Source organism: Cnephaeus nilssonii, assembly GCF_951640355.1.
Source record: "Cnephaeus nilssonii genome assembly, chromosome: 7".
Lineage (NCBI taxonomy): Eukaryota > Metazoa > Chordata > Mammalia > Chiroptera > Vespertilionidae > Cnephaeus > Cnephaeus nilssonii.
Window position 1 is genome coordinate 75,506,738 of NC_137078.1, and position 9,847 is coordinate 75,516,584.

Sequence of the window (9,847 nt, forward strand, 5' to 3'; positions counted from 1 at the left end):
TGCAGACACAGGCCCGGAGAGGTTAATCTGCGAGTTTAAACACACGCGAGACCTCAACAGCCAATCAGCTGGTCATGCTACAGTTTGTAAATTTAATCTAATTACTTCTATGTTGGAATCTTATCAGGTACCTGGAAATAGTAATGACATTTTTTTTTTAATCCTCACTCGAGGCTATGTTCCGAGAGAGGGAGGGAGGGATGAAGGGAGGGAGAAAAGAGAGAGATAAAGAGGAAGAGAGAGAGATAAAGAGGAAGAGCGAGAGAGGAAGAGAGAGAGGGAGAGAGAGAAACATCAATTGGTTGCCTTCTGTACCTGCTCCCACCGGGGACTGAACCCGAAACCCAGGCATTTACCCTGACTAGGGATCAAACCAACCACTGGGTGCCCAGGATGACGTTCAACCAACGGAGCCAGTCTGCCTGGATGGTAATGGCATATTTTGATGCCCACCCCCCTCCCCCACCCCAAGCAAGGTGGCACACGCCTGGGGCCGTGTGAGTGACCTTTGACCCCCTTCCATTCTGCTCTGGTCTTGGTTGGGTCCCATCACCTATAGGGCCTACCCATCACCAACAATCCCGGGGGGCTTTAGCGATTGGTAGAAAGACCAGTCTTCTTTAGGGTCCCCGCCAGCCTCTGTTCTCTGCAATTTTGTTTGTTTGGTTTGGTTTTCTCTTTGTTCGCTGAGGACCACTGTGGATGGCGTTTGAATTCATGGGAGCACATGAGCCTCTGAGTGTAGAGGTGTACGTCATTTGGAGCCGAGCTGCTTTCACGCACTTCAGGTGCGGGAATGCAAAAGGAGAGCCTGGCAAGGGTGTCATTGCTGGAGGTAGGATGCTGAGCTAGCGGAAGGCTGAGACTCCCAATATCCCACGACTAAACTAACCCCTTGTTTATTTTTACCTGAAAAATTTCCCTTCTGGTCACTAAAGCCATTTTCATAAGGAACACCTATACCTGTATATTCCCATATGTTAAATTTGAATCTATCCATGTCGTTGTTAACAGCCAGAGTAGAATAAATGCATACTGGTGGTAGTGTCAAAATACGTTTCTACAATGTGTGTGTGTGTTTATGTTTCTTGTCTTTGGTGTGTGTGTTTATTTTAATGCTAGGGGCCCACGCCCCTTTGCCTTGGGCCCAGGATGGGCGGTTAGGTGAGAGGCCAGCGGGCTGCCAGACCCTGGCTTCTGCTCCCAGCTGCCGGGAGGCCTGTCCTTGTTCACATCTCCAGTTGCCTTGTTCTCCGCGCACTCAGACGAAGCTGTTATCCTGAGATAAATGTATCATCTAGACTGTTTTCTCACCACCATCCCCCGCCCCTCCATCCCCAGGCAACCACCGATCTACTTTCTTTCACTATTCCATGTATAGACATGACAAAGCATAGTGTTTTATAGGATTTTGAATTTGTGTAAAATGGCATCATTCAGCACTTATTCTGAAACTTGCCCTTTTCCAGGTGGACAGAGAAGCAGTGTGCTCCTTTTAGCTATTGCTTTCCCTTGTGTGAGTGCAGGGAATGATGAGGGGCCATTCAAGAGAACTTTGGGCCCCAGAAGAGACTGGCTTTTTAGATTCTGAAACAGGGAAAGGTAAGGAAGCCTTGGTGTGAGCAACCACCAGGGCAAAGGAAACCGGTTCCTTTCCAGGTTACCTTAGTGTAAATTGGGAAATTACCTTTAAATAAGGCAGGCTAGTTGATCTTCTTAGCAGCGTTGAAAATAAAGGGCGGAAGCCTCTCAAATCCAGTGTGGCTGACTGAATTTACATTGATGGTGAAAGAAATGTAGTAAATAGATTGAAGAAATTAGTCATTAGTGGTCTGAATCTTATAGTGGTTTTCTATTTGAAAAACCAACAAACACAGGCTTGCCAAGTGAAAAAAATTAAATTGGATTAGAATGAATTGCAAAACTTTGGTTAAAAGGTAAACATTACACTGTATTAAAATTTACAATAACTATGTAAACAACCAAGTTACTGGAAATGTTAAATAGTATTCCTCTAACAGAATTCCTTTGGCTCTAGTATCCTTGCTGAGCTGAAGGTAAAGAAGGAAGACATGCCTTGGCCAGTGTGGCTCCAGGGCACCAAAAGGTTGCTGGTTCGATTCCCAGTCCGGGCACGTACTCAGGTTGTGGGTTTGATCCCCCAGTTGGGGTTCATACATTGATGTTTCTCTCTCTTTCCCTCTCCCTTCCTCTCTCTCTAATATCAATTAAAAGAACATACGGTATTTAAAAAAAGAATGAAGACATGAAAGTTGACATCAAGTCAACAATTGATAGTCTGTCTCTCCTCCTCCTTTCCACTCTCTCTAAAAATCAATGGAAAAATATCTTTGGGTGAGGATTAACAGCAACAACAAAAAAGATGTAAGGTTAATCTATGTCTTAAAATCATTGTCCTAAGATAGTGCATTTTTGCATTAGCTTTAGTTCATAAGAATCACCTGGAGAGCTTATTAAACTACAGACTTCTTAGCCCAGCTGGCATGACTCCGTGGTGGGCGTCAACCTATGAACCAGGAGGTCACGGTTTGATTCCAGGTCGGGGGTTGCGGGCTCCATCCCCAGTGGGGGGCGTGTAGGCGGCAGTCGATCAATAATACTTTCTCATCATTGATGTTTCTGTCTGTCTGTCTGTCTGTCTGTCTCTCTCTCTCTCTTTTTTTTTTTTTAAATTTCTTCACTGATCAAGGTGTCACACACTTGTCCCCATCCCCCCATTCCCATCCCACACCCCTCCCCACGGATGCCCCAACCCCCTGTTGAACTTAACCATTGGTTAGGCTCATATGCATGCACACAAGACCTTTGGTTGATCTCTCTCCCCTCCCCCCACCCTCCCCTATCCTCCCTCTGAGGCCCGATAGTCCGATCGATGCCTCCTTGTTTCTGGTTCTGTTCTTGTTCATCAGTCTATGTTGTTCCTCATTTCCCCTAGATGAGCGAAATCATGTGTCACTAGAGATATACTTATAAGAATTGAATGTGCGACGAGCAATAATAGTTATGCTGACAGGCAAATGAATCAGTCTGTAGTGAGTTTCTTTCTGGACCAACAGTTCTTTTGAGACCCAATATCAATGTCCACCAGTTCCTTATGAGTACATGTCGGCACTGACCCCTCAGCTCTGGATGGTGGACAAATGGTGGTAATGCAGGTCCGACTCCCTCTGGTTTGGTCTCGGCCGGACCCAGGGGCACGGCTTCACCCGGATCCAGGGGCCCACGGCCTCACCCGGACCCGGGACCCAGCCTCACCCGGATCCAGGGGCACACTCTCTCTCTCTCTTCCTCTCTGAAATCAATAAAAATATATTTTAAAAAACATAGACTGCTCGGTCCTCCCTCTGGGGATTCTGACTCTGTAGGGCTGGGAAAAGGGAGCATAGAGCTGACAAAGGGGAACCGGGAGCCTCTGGGTGGGGCCCTGCAATGACCACTTCCTGCAGGTAAATCTGTTCTCAGAGTGCCCGTTCTGGGCTGGACCGTGTCACCTCAAATCCGTATGTTGAATTCCTACCCCCCAGTTCCTCAAAATGTGACTGTATTTGGAGACAGGGTCTTAAAGAGGCAACTAAATTAAAAAGAGGCCAGTAGAAAAGTCAATCTGCCTGGTGTTTTATTATTTATTTATTTATTTTACAAAGTTCCATTTATTTTCAATAACAAAAGCAACACAACAAAGAGGAATTAATTCACTAATTTTTAAGTCTAACACAACCTTAGCACAAAACTATCCTCAACAAATAGAAACACATTATTACTAGTAACCAAGTAAGACTATTCTTGAGACTCTTTAAAAAAAATACATTTTATTGATTTTTTACAGAGAGGAAAGGAGATGGATAGAGAGTTAGAAACATTGATGAGAGAGAAACATCCATCAGCTGCCTCCTGCACACCCCCTACTGAGGATGTGCCCCTGACCAGAATCGAACCTGGGACCCTTCAGTCTGCAGGCCGACACTCTATCCACTGAGCCAAACCGGTGAGGGCTCTTAAGACTCTTTAAACAAAACTAGGTAGGTAAAGAAACACATGTTAGATGCTTGACTGACAAGGACTCAAAGAAGAGAACAGCCAAGGAGCAGGGTCCCCAAATATTAAGTCAGCAGAAGAAACATGGGGTTTTCAAAGTAGTTGACAGATCAAGTTAAACTTTTCCATTAACTGTCGGATGATCTTAGAAATCAGAGCTCACTGGGAGATGCAAGGGTTTGGGGTAATCCATGTTCAAGGCCTTGTAATGAAATCTTTCCATATTTCTATATCCTTGACTTAGAATCTATCACAATCTAGAGGAGCTTCTGCCAAAGGAGAGGAGGCTCTTTATTCACGCTGCCTGAAAAGACCTGTCTTCCAGTTTTCTTCCTTTGACTGGGTTACTAGCTCCTGTACAATAAGATACAGGTTCCATTCCAAAAAAAAGATTACTATGTAGACCAACCTCTCCCTGGTTTATATTTTCCTTCAAGAAACACACTGATACTGCCAGGGACAGCTCTAAATATATCCAATGTCTTTTATTTTTATCCTCCTACACAACTCTGCGTGCCTACAAAATCTTGGACTCGCAGAGCAATGACAGCATTTGGTCAGAAGGCGTGTTAGTTCCAACATAAAAATCTCTGAAGTTCAATGGTCATAAAATACCACCTCATCTGCCACACCTCTTTTCTTTTCTCATTATCCTGTCAATTATTTCTTTCGGAATTCAATTCTCTGAGCTACATTCTGAGCACCAAATTTTTTGACCAATCACTCTCGGGCATCCTCATCACCTTTTTGCAAATCTAAGTCATCCTGTCGGGACCAAATGGGATACCCATCAGCCCTCTGACCAGACTCTGAAAAGGAGGTGGTAGCCTCCACCTCGCCACCATTTTTTAGGAAGGCCTGTGGAACTGTTGACAGAGCCGAGTTAAACTTCTCCATTAACTGCCGGACGATCTTAATTGCAGCTCCCACTTCCAGTGGAGAAACTTTTCCTTCTTCTTCCTCATCAGGCTGTGTGTCTGAGTCTTCTTCAGGTGTGGGTGGATCATCATCACACAGTGTTATGTGTATTGCAAATTCAGGGCTTTCCTCCACCACAACCTCCTCAAACCCCCGGTGGCTTCTATAAGCATCTTTTGGACTGCTTCCTCATGCTCCTTGATCTCTTCCTTTACAAATTCCTCTTCCTCCTCTTCTTCTTCAGGCAGGTCGGGAGTTCTCTTGTACTGTGGTTCCCGCTATCTGCAGCCTCCGGGTCTTCCTCCGCTTTCTTTCTTTCTCTTTTTTAATACATTTTATTGCTTTTTTTACAGAGAGGAAGGGAGAGGGATAGAGAGTTAGAAACATCGATGAGAGAGAAACATAGATCAGCTGCCTCCTGCACCCCTCCTACTGGGGATGTGCCCGCAACCAAGGTACATGCCCTTGACCGGAATCGAACCTGGGACCTTTCAGTCCGCAGGCGGATGCTCTATCCACTGAGCCAAACCGGTTTCGGCCTTCCTCCGCTTTTCACTTGAGTTTCTGGGAGGAGGGGCTCAGGAGCGTCCCCCAAAAGGTACTTATGCGGACCTGACCCGTTTGGCTCAGTGGATAGAGTGTCGGCCTGCGGACTGAAGGGTCTCGGGTTCGATTCCGGTCAAGGGCATGTACCTTGGTTGCGGGCACATCCCCGGTAGGAGGTGTGCAGGAGGCAGCTGGTCGGTGTTTCTAACTCTCTATCCCTCTCCCTTCCTCTCTGTAAAAAATCAATAAAACATGTTTTTTTGTGTTTTGTTTTGTTTTTTTTTTTAAAAAGGTACTTATGCTCCCGGCCCCACAGGTGCGTTAAGTAACGGTCCTCCAGGGACGGCCACGAGTGCCGTGTGAGCGAGCTTTTCTCCGTCGTTTTCCAAAGGCGTGGCCCGTGCCGGAGCTGGTCCAGCGGCATTTTCCTTCCCGCGGGTTAGGATGGCCACGCCGTCCGCGTGGGGAAGGCGATCCGCCCCGGGAGCGGCGGCCCCCCGGCCCCTGGGGCTCCAGGGCGGCGCTCTCCGTCTCCGCTGCCCGGTCGGCCGCGGGGCCAGGCCCCGCCCACAGGCCCCCGAGGGCGCCGCTCCTGCGCGCCCCGCAGCCGGGAAGGAGCTGCGCGGGGATGGAGTCGCCCGAGGCCTGGCCGCTGCCTCCCGGGCTGGGCCTGGCCCCGCTCCTGCCCGCACAGGGCGCCGCCGCCCTGCAGGACGAGCCCGCGAGCCCGCGTTTCCCAGGCTGGGACGCACGGAGGAGGGTTTGGAGCTGCCCTCTTCCCTCGCGAACAGAGCGGAGGAATGAGAGGCCGGTGTCTGCCCACCGCCATCGCCGCCACCGCTGAGGCAGAGCCCGGAGGAACGGCCGGAGCACACTCCTGCCCGGCGTCCTGTGAGAAGAGAGCGTATGACAGACAGGTGCCGGAGGAAGAGCCGAACCCTGCCAACACCTCGGCTTGAACATCCAGCCTCCGGAACGATGAGAAAATAAATTCCTGTTGTTTAAGCCATCCAGACTGTGCTATTTCATTATGGCGGCTGGAGCAAATTAACGGTATCCTTTGCATCGGGAAGCAGAGTAATTATAATTATATCACAAACTATTTTTTAAACAAAAGCTTTCTGTGCCTGGATACCTTGTAGGGAGGCCACCAAGTTAGAAAACAATATTTTTATTGATTTCAGAGAGGAAGGGAGAGGGAGAGAGAGATAGAAACGTCTATGAGAGGGAAACACCAATCAGCTGCCTCCTGCAGGCCACACTGGGGATCGAGCCCGAACCCGGGCATGTGTCCTGACTGAGAGTCAAACCGTGACCTCCCAGTTCATAGGTCGACACTCAACCACTGAGCCACGCCAGCCTGGCAGAGTATCCTTTAAAAAAAATTTTTTTTTTTAAATTGATTTCAGAGAAGAAGGAAGAGGGAGAGAGAGAAACATCAATGATGAGTCATTGATCAGCTGCCTCCTGCACGCCCCCTACCGGGGATCAAGCCAGCAACCCAGGCCTGTGACCTGACCTGGACCTCCACCTCCTGGTTCTAGGTCAATGCTCCACCACTGAGCACACTGGCCAGGCTACCTAGTCTCTTGATTGTATCATTTTCTCTTGTGCTTGAGTTAATGTCATGTTTTTGTTTTGTTTTTAACCTCATATTGTTTTATGCAGTAACATGCTATACAGGTTTGTAGCCTAGAAGCACTAGGCTATACCATATAACCGAGGTGTGTAGTGAGCGGGCTATATCATCTAGGTTTATGTAAGTGCACTCTATGGTGTTCACACAATGACAAAATCACCTAATGACGCATTTCTCTGTTAAGTGGTGCCTGGCTGTGTTTTACGAAATTATTTAGAAGAGCTTACATAATATTGTTTTCTGGTTGTGTAGTCGTATTCAACATAGTGATGATCTATTGCTATGCTTTCCTTCAGCAGATGCCTGAAAGTAAAACATCTTTCCTGTAATAGCTTAGAAGAGCCCATGCTTTTGTGGGGGGAAAAAATATAGTTTGTGACCTGAGTTCACTACCTAGAACCTAATATCTCTATAGGAGAATAGCATCTCCCAACAATCAAGAAAAATATATTTTCAATTTCATACTATAACTTCACAGATGTACTCTCTATTGGGCATGATTGAAAATGTTCTCTTTTCCTTTCATGCATCAGAATTAATCTATGACTAATGGGATTCCATATTCAAAAAATGAGTGCGGGTGTCTTTTTGCATTTAAATGAACACTATTCATGAGTGTGAGGTACCATAACTGTGCATAAGGCACCTAACCAGCCTTGGGCAGAGGCGCCGCCAGGGATGCTGAGCAGGGGAAAGAAGTCCAGATCAGAGGAGTGCCTATCTTAGTGGGGGCCAAGTCCTCACCACTTTGTGACGCGCTCATTTTGCCTCCAGGTGTCTGGCTGTCCCCAAGTGCAAGGGGCTAAGGATTAGTTACTGTTTATTACAAATTGGGCATCAATAACGGCAATAAGTATGTCAGCCTTGTAAGGGGAAGTCCATTTTATTTATAAATCCATTGAGCAAACCAGGATGACCAGAGAATGAGGCTAACACCCAGAACAGGCCATCGTGTCTATCAGATTATGGAGAGTCTCCTGCACTTTGAGGATCCATAAGGTGAATAAATATTCTCATAGTCTGGACTCATTTCAAGAAGGTCCTGCCCTGGCATGTGTGCTCAGTGGTTAGAGCATAGGCCCACCAAAGGGTCTCGGGTTCAATTGCCGGTCAAGGGCATGTATTGGAGCTCATTCAGGAAGCAACTAATTGATGTCTCTCTGTCTCTCTCTTTCTTTTTCTCTCTCTCTCTCTAAAATCAATGAAAATATGTCCTCAGGTGAGGATTAAAAAACAAACAAGCAAACAAAATACAAAAAGGAAAGGAAGGATGGAGTGTTAGAGAGCCCTTTGGGAAATTTTTCTATATTGTGCCCTGGATCCCATAAAACTGCCATATAACTATTTATCCTTCTCATGGGAAGCATATGGGATTAACAGACTGTGACAATGGTCTTTTATTTTTCCATAATATTTTAACTTCTATCTGTTAAAAGGCTTTCAAGACCAAAGAAAGCAACTTAAAGAAAGTAATTTATATTACACAATTTTTATTTGATCTAATACTTGATCTTTCTCTTTTGAGTTCAATGGCTTCACACGAGGAGACATGAGTGAGGGTATTCATACCTTTTCATTATGAAAGTTTTCAAACCTGCAGACAGTAGAGAGTGCTACAACGCGCCTGCATGCACCTCTCACCCAGCTTCAACAATTACTACCATTCTGTTGCTTTTATTTATACTCTATCCTCCCCACCACCCTTTTCCCCTTCTTTCTTTCTTTATATATTTTTATTGATATCAGAGAGGAAGGGAGCAGGAGAGAGAGATAGAAACATCAATGGTGAGAGAGAATCATTGATTGGCTGCCTCCTGCACGCCCCCCACTGGGGATGGAGCCCACAACCACAATCGGGGCATATGCCCTGACTGGGAATCAAACCATGACCTCTTGGTTCATAGGTTGATGTTCAACTACTGAGCACCACCGGCTGAGCTCCTTTTTTTCTTTTGCTGGAGTATTTTAAAACATTCCAAGATATATTTTTCACTTGTAAATTCTTCAGTAAAAATCTCCATCACATGTAAACTAATAGTATAATCATAATACAACCACAATTTCATCATCATATCCAGAAAAAATGATAATATGTCCTTAATATTATCTAATAATCAGTTCATGTTCAGTTTTTCCCAATTGTCTCCAAGTATCTTTTTATAGTTGGTCTATTTAAATCAGGATCAAAACAAGATCTACATGTTGCATTTGGTTAGTAGGTTTCTTAAGTCTCTATCTCTCTCTCTTCAAAGTTAAATATAGTCTTTTCTTTGGAGATAATTTATATTTTTCCTAGCTCCTAAAATAGGTGCCAGGTTTCTAAACAGAAGGAAAAAGCCTAGCCAAAGAGCTACAGATTAGATATTCAGACTTTTATTCCATGTACTGGTCTAAAGAAAACCAATATATTGAATAAATTAACTTGAATAAATTAACAGTGCACATTTGGAACAGAATTGTAGCTTTTAGTAGAAACATGTGGACCAAAGGCAAAAATCTGCCAAGATTAAGGCTTGTTCTTTTTAAAATTTATACAGCATAATGTATTTTTCCCCTCCAACTTCACTTAGTGTTCATCCCGACATTAACATGCATTGCAAAGCTAGAACACAGCTTCCTACATTAAAAAAAGAAGATGGCGTAAAAAGTTCCCTTTGTTTCCTTATTCCTATTAACAGTGTTTTATTT

At 45.3% G+C, this 9,847-nt stretch overlaps 1 pseudogene across 1 annotated transcript; it reads right to left on the reverse strand.

Moving 5' to 3' along the window:
* Nucleotides 1-4,716: 4,716 nt before the first annotated feature.
* On the reverse strand, nt 4,717-5,944 carry LOC307103508 (telomeric repeat-binding factor 2-interacting protein 1-like; annotated as a pseudogene). The gene is made up of 2 exons: nt 5,817-5,944; nt 4,717-5,294 (listed from the first exon to the last, which is right to left on the reverse strand). The product of its transcript is annotated as a telomeric repeat-binding factor 2-interacting protein 1-like (transcript).
* Between the last annotated feature and the right edge of the window lie 3,903 nt (nt 5,945-9,847).